Source organism: Salvia hispanica, chromosome 1 (genome assembly GCF_029641045.1).
Source record: "Salvia hispanica isolate PSC_SH4W2 chromosome 1, Shi_PSC_v1, whole genome shotgun sequence".
Classification (NCBI taxonomy): domain Eukaryota; kingdom Viridiplantae; phylum Streptophyta; class Magnoliopsida; order Lamiales; family Lamiaceae; genus Salvia; species Salvia hispanica.
Window position 1 is genome coordinate 13,787,862 of NC_142692.1, and position 6,942 is coordinate 13,794,803.

The window sequence follows — 6,942 nt, forward strand, 5'->3', positions numbered from 1 at the left end:
GGCCTCAACTCAGGCTTGCAAATTGGAATAACAGACCCTACAACATAGAATATTTACCAAGGAACATAAATCATGTCAACAGATTTTCAAGTCATGTCAACAGAGCATAAATCAACAACATAAAACCTTTAGTTATCTCTAAAGAGGTGGCTGCACTCTTGTAAAATTCTTAGACAATTGTTATAAGTTATGTAAGCCAAAATATCAGAACAAGCTTCAAATTACCAGAATCAAAATGTCCAGTTTAATTAGAATACACCGATTGAAACACACGATGTCAACAGAATAATTAACAAGTACACATAAATCATGTCAACAGAGCATAAATCACCAACATAACACAACAAAATAATGTTAATGAAACAGAATGTCCACAAAGAGCATCACAACAACACAGAATATTTACCAACTAACATAAATCATGTCAACAGATTTTCAAGTCATGTCAACAGAGCATAAATCAACAACATCAAACCTTTAGTTAACTCTAAAGAGGTGGTTGCACTCTTGTAAATTTCTTAGACAATTATTATAAGTTATGTAAGCCAAAATATCAGAACAAGCTTCAAATTACCAGGATCAAAATGTCCAGTTTAATTAGAATACACCGATTGAAACACACGATGTCAACAGAATAATTAACAAGTACACATAAATCATGTCAACAGAGCATAAATCACCAACATAACACAACAAAATAATGTTAATGAAACAGAATGTCCACAAAGAGCATAACAACAACACAGAATATTTACCAACTAACATAAATCATGTCAACAGATTTTCAAGTCATGTCAACAGAGCATAAATCACCAACATAACACAAAAAAATCATATTAATGAAAATCAAACCAAACTACCTCCACCATTCATAAATCATGTCATCAAATTTTCAAGTCACGTCAATGCAAATTAAAAGACTTACGTAAATTACCCCTATAGTTATCTCTAAAGAGGTGGCTGCACTCTTGTAAAATTCTTAGACAATTGTTATAAATTATGCAAGCTAAAATATCAGAACAAGCTTCAAATTACCAGGATCAAAATGTCCAGTTTAATTAGAATACACCGATTGAAACACACGATGTCAACAGAATAATTAACAAGTACACATAAATCATGTCAACAGAGCATAAATCACCAACATAACACAACAAAATAATGTTAATGAAACAGAAAGTGAACAAAGAGCATGACAACAACACAGAATATTTACCAAGGAACATAAATCATGTCAACAGATTTTCAAGTCCTTTCAACAGAGCATAAATCAACAACATAACACAACAAAATAATGTTAATGAAACAGAATGTCAACAAAGAGCTCATAACCCATACTTTTCCCTTGAAAGCTCACAACTGATTAAGAAAAAAGGGTTAAACAGTCTACACCTAAAGTATCCATAGATTCCAAAACTCAACCATGTTTCTCAACCTTCTAAGTATTTATGGTCTTTTGCTTAGCCAATAACTAACTGATTTTTTTAAGTCAAGTTAAGGACTCTGATTATGGTTATATCATATGGACTTTTACATTCAAGAAAATTCAACCAAACATTGATCCACTAAGACTAACATTTATTTCCGCAGACAAGAATTATTGATCTAATTTCTCAAGTAGCTTCACATAAATCAGAAAATTACCCCTATAGTTATATCTAAAGACGTGGCTGCACTCTTGTAAAATTCTTAGACAATTGATATAAGTAATGTAAACCAAAATATCAGAACATGCTTCAAATTACCAGGATCAAAATGTCCAATTTAATTAGAATACACCAATTCAAACACACTATGTCAACAGAATATTTAACAAGTACACATAAATCATGTCAACAGAGCATAAATCACCAACATAACACAACAAAATAATGTTAATGAAACATAATGTCCACAAAGAGCATAACAACAACACAGAATATTTACCAAGTAACCTAAATCATGTCAACAGAGCATAAATCACCAACATAATGTTAATGAAAATCAAACCAAACTACCTCCACCGTTCGTCGACGTAGACTCGGAATAAGATGAAGAATCCATCAAATAACACTTAGCTGTTGATTATGAACTGAAATCGAACCTAAAGATGAGAAAATAAAAAAAAAAACTAATTAGGAACAAATTTAACTGGGCATCAACAAATAAAGGATAAAAACAGAATAAAAGTGGGTATAATCGACCGAAAAAAGTCAAAATCAACAGAGAAATCCGTCGAACAGGTCGTCTATTTTTCGAAAATTGAATCGCAAATCAGGTATCGTTGAAATCGTTGAAACCGTCTGAGTCTAATTTTGCAAATCAATTGAATCATAAATCGTTAAAATAGATTCAATGAGAGATATGATTCAAACGTTAAATCTCACCAGAATCGCCGACGAGAGATGAAATATGATGAAGAACCCTAAATTAAAACGCGAAAAGACAGTTTTACCCTTTCATATTAAATTAATCTAATAATATTTATTGTGTGGCAAAATCTGGACCACTCATTTAATAAAAATGAGTGGCTGATATTACATCTCATTATAGGATCATGATCAATTGAGATTATTTAGGCTAATTGAGAAATGAGATGTAATATCAGCCACTCATTTTTATTAAATGAGTAGTCCAGATTTTTCCACATGGAAAATATCTTTAGATTAATTAATTATGAAAGGGCAGAATGGTAATATCATAGTAATTTTATTCAATAAATATTTTTTTAAATTTTTAATTTTAATTTTTTATTAATTTTTTTAAAAAAAAATTAAATTATTTTTTAATTATTTTTTAATTATTTTTTAATTTTTTTAAATTTTTTTAAAAAAAAATTTACGTTTTTTTTTATTTTTTTATTTTTAAAAAATTTTATTTTTCAACTACATATACAATTTATGTCAACTACACACATATAATGTCAACTATGTGTACAATCCATGTCAACCACACACACAATTCATGTCAACTACACACATATAATGTCAACTATGTGTACAATTCATGTCAACTATGTGTACAATTCATGTTAACTACACAATATAATGTCAACTACATGTACAATTCATGTCAAATAGTATTTATTGAATAAAGTTGTTGACATTTGATGTGTAGTTGACATGAATTGTACATATAGTTGAAAAAAAATTAAAAAAAATAATAAAAAAAATTAAAAAAAAATTAAAAAAACTTAAAAAAAATTAAAAAATAAAAAAAATTAATAAAATTAGAATTATGCCCCTCTGTTGACATAAACTACATGTTGTTGACATTTCACAAATATTCTGGATGAGTAGCCCATATTGCATCTCATTTCTCAATTTAGCTAAATAATCTCAACCTAACAAGACCCTATATATATATACACTGATTATTGCTATTATCTCTGTCCATTAAAAATAGTCATTTATTAAAAATAGTCATTTTTTTCATTTTGAATCGTCAATCAAATTTAATGTCTATCTATTTATCATAAGGTTCTCTATTTAAAGGATATAAATCTCATTTCTAACTAACAATACTTTAAACATTTTCTTATTATTTTTTATTTAATCAATTTTGCATTACATCTACTACTAAAATGTTCTTTTTTACTACAAATTATCCTCACATTTGGATTATTATTTTATATACACAGGTGGTCTTAGATAATATAGTATCAAAATATAATCTAGGATTAAGTTAGATTATTTTAGTTAGATAGGGTTGACTATTGCTAATTATCACATAATTATTCATCTAGATTTGAATCATGAAATTCAATTTTAAGAATCAAACATATTACATACTTCCTCGGACATGCCCACGGTTCGTAAATCGGCGGTTGCAGTTCGAAACCGTCGGTTCCGGTTTCGGGAAATGTGAAACCGGAACCAAACCGTGAGGCTATTTGACGGTTTCGGTTTCGGTTCGAAACCGGCGGTTCCGGTTCCGGTCCTAACCGTCGGTTTTCCGGTGATTTTTTTATGATTTTTCACGGTTCCGAACCGTCGGTTTCCGGCGGTTTTTCGCGGTTCCGGCTCGGTTTCAAAGTTTTCCGACTGTTTTTCACGGTTCCGGTTTGTAACCATCCGGAACCGGCAGTTCCGGCACGGTTTCGGTTCGTAAAATTTGGAACCGGAACCGGCCGGCGGTTCAAAATATGGCGGTTCCGGTTCAAGAAAAAAGTCACGGTTCCGGTTCGGAACCGGCGGTTACGGTTCCGCGGTTAACCGCCGGAACCGAAAACCTTGGGCAATGTTACTTCCTCCATCCCCGATTAAATGTCACACTTTTCTATTTCGGTCCGTCCTCAATTAAGAGTCACACTTTATCTTTACCAAAAATAGTAAGTAGGTCTCACATTCCACTAACTCAATTTCACTCACATTTTATTATAAAATAAATATAAAAAAATGGGTCCCACATTCCACTAATTTTTTCAACCAATTTTTTTTTACATTTCTTAAAACTTGTATCCGGTCAAAGTGTGACTCTTAATAAAAAACGGATGGAGTATTTAATTACGAGATACTATAATTTTACAAATCAATTTGGAACTTGGATTGTGAATTTACTCCCTAATTACCCAAAACATGCGCCTCGAAACAAGGCAAAAGCTTCTGCGGACAATTAGTCTTGGACTTTCTTTTCCTTTATTCAACGTAAAACAAATAGTTGCAGGTATTTTTGTAGGTAACTGCTACTCATAAATCAATCTAAAATATATCAACAATATTCAAAATTATGATATTAGATCAATTGCTAACTAATCATTTAATTGCTAACTATAATTAATTTAAAGTCATAGGATTTTAGAAAACGTGTGGTCTACAATTTGCTACGTGTAATTTTTGTTTTTATTAATTAAATCAAAAAAGATAAAAACACTCCAAATTAGGGTTTTGGATGAAAATGTCAATATAGTGTTTCGAAAATATCAACACAATGCTTTGAAAATGTCAACATAATGCTTTAAGAATGTAACTCATGGCTTATATTGACATTCTATATGTATTATATTGACATATTTTATATAGTAGGTTGACATTTTCTGCTATACGAAAAAATTAAAAAATTTCAATTTTTTTTTCAACTTTTGACGTCGGAACATATACATGTAGGATATCGTTGGAATCCTTATAAAATTATCTTTAATTTGATATATGTTATATGAATTTAAAGTTTTGGAATTTCTTTTAAAAGTCAGTTATAACTAGTTTTGTAGTTAATTGACATTAATACCCATATTGATATTTTTTGAAATTAATCCTATGGCCTTATTGACGTTTTTTATTGATCGTATTGACATTTCGAGGTTAATGATCTAGAGCCTTAATTTGAATATCTAGTGACTATTATTTAATTATAGTTAGCAATGAAGTGTTGAGTTAGCAATACAACACTCCTCAGTTTATCACAGTTTATAACCTTCATAACAATCGAAGGCAATATTCAAAGCCCGGTACGATGCATGATTGCTTGAGCCAAATTTGACCCGACCCTATTACTAGATAAATTTAATAATTTTGCTAATGTTTTGACACATATGAGCCTAATTATCTAATTCATGTTGTAGTGGAAGACATATAATTCAAAATTTTAACGCAAATATATATAAGAAATATATATATTTATTTGGTCAAGTTGTTAAAAAAGAAAGACTCCACTATACTATTTCAATTCAACATGACAACCATATACTTCTATATAGTACTATACTAATAAATTTAAATCGAATAGTTTTTGCACTAGAAGGCTTTCTACCTGTTTTAATTATGGGCTCAAATATTTTCGGTCATGGGAAGACCTAACAAGCCCATTACCTGTTTTACAATAATGGCATTTGAGCTTCCACGGTAATTACTAATTTAACGTGTGTGGCTACTTTCGTTTGTCAGATTAAAGTGATCCATTAAAAAATTAAATTTGATATATATCTTATTATAGAAATAAGTGTAGATATCATGTTGAATTTTTTTTGTTGAGATAAACTAGTACAATCCCCGTGCATTGCACAATTTTCAAAAAAATATTTTTTGAAAGCCACCGAGGGAATGGATAATCCACATAAAAAAATTTAATTCGAAAAAGGACAAAACAAAGGGAATTAATCAAATGTGTATTTGTAATCTTTATGTGATAAAATGATGTAAATAAATTTTTATTGTCATAGAAAGTTAGAATTGGGCAAATTGGGGAAGAGATAATTTGTTAATGGAGAATTATAATTGGAGAAGAAGAAAATGAGAATTTATTTATAGACATATAATTAGAGAAGAGGTGAGAGAACTTGACAATATATTTTAGATGAATTTTAATAATAAAGATTTTTTTTTTTGAAATGTAATTAAATGATAGGCACTTAATTTAACAAATCTCATTAAGACACTCACATTCCTTACTTAGAAAAAAGATGCACGTTTTCTATAAGGGTAAAATAACATAAATTTAATAATAAATACTAATCCCAAAGTTTATTGTTATACGTGGAGCATAGAGTATTTTGCCTAAGATACTTAATCAGAGCTCTTAATAACTTTAATCCCAAAGTTTATTGTTAGCATAGAGTATTTATGAAATGTAAACTAAGAGACATAATCAGAGCTCTTAATTAATTGTGGGAACCTCTTTTTTTTTCCACGAACTTTGTCAAAGTATCATTTTAGGTCCGTGAACTTTGAAAATATCATTTTAAATCCGTCAACTATGAGTTAATATCATTCGAAGTACTTTTTAACTATCTCCAAGTTTTTTTGGACAAAAATACCCTCAATACCTTGAAGGGTATATATTTTTAATAAACTTATCACATACTCATATTTTTTATAAATATCTTTACTATATATTTTAGATGAATTTTCTAAATATAATTTAACCTTCAATATTATCACTTAATTTTGTGACATGCAAGAAAAGTTCCTTCTTCAACTTTTTATAATTAAAAAATTTTAAAATATTTTTAAGATATGGATACTCGTA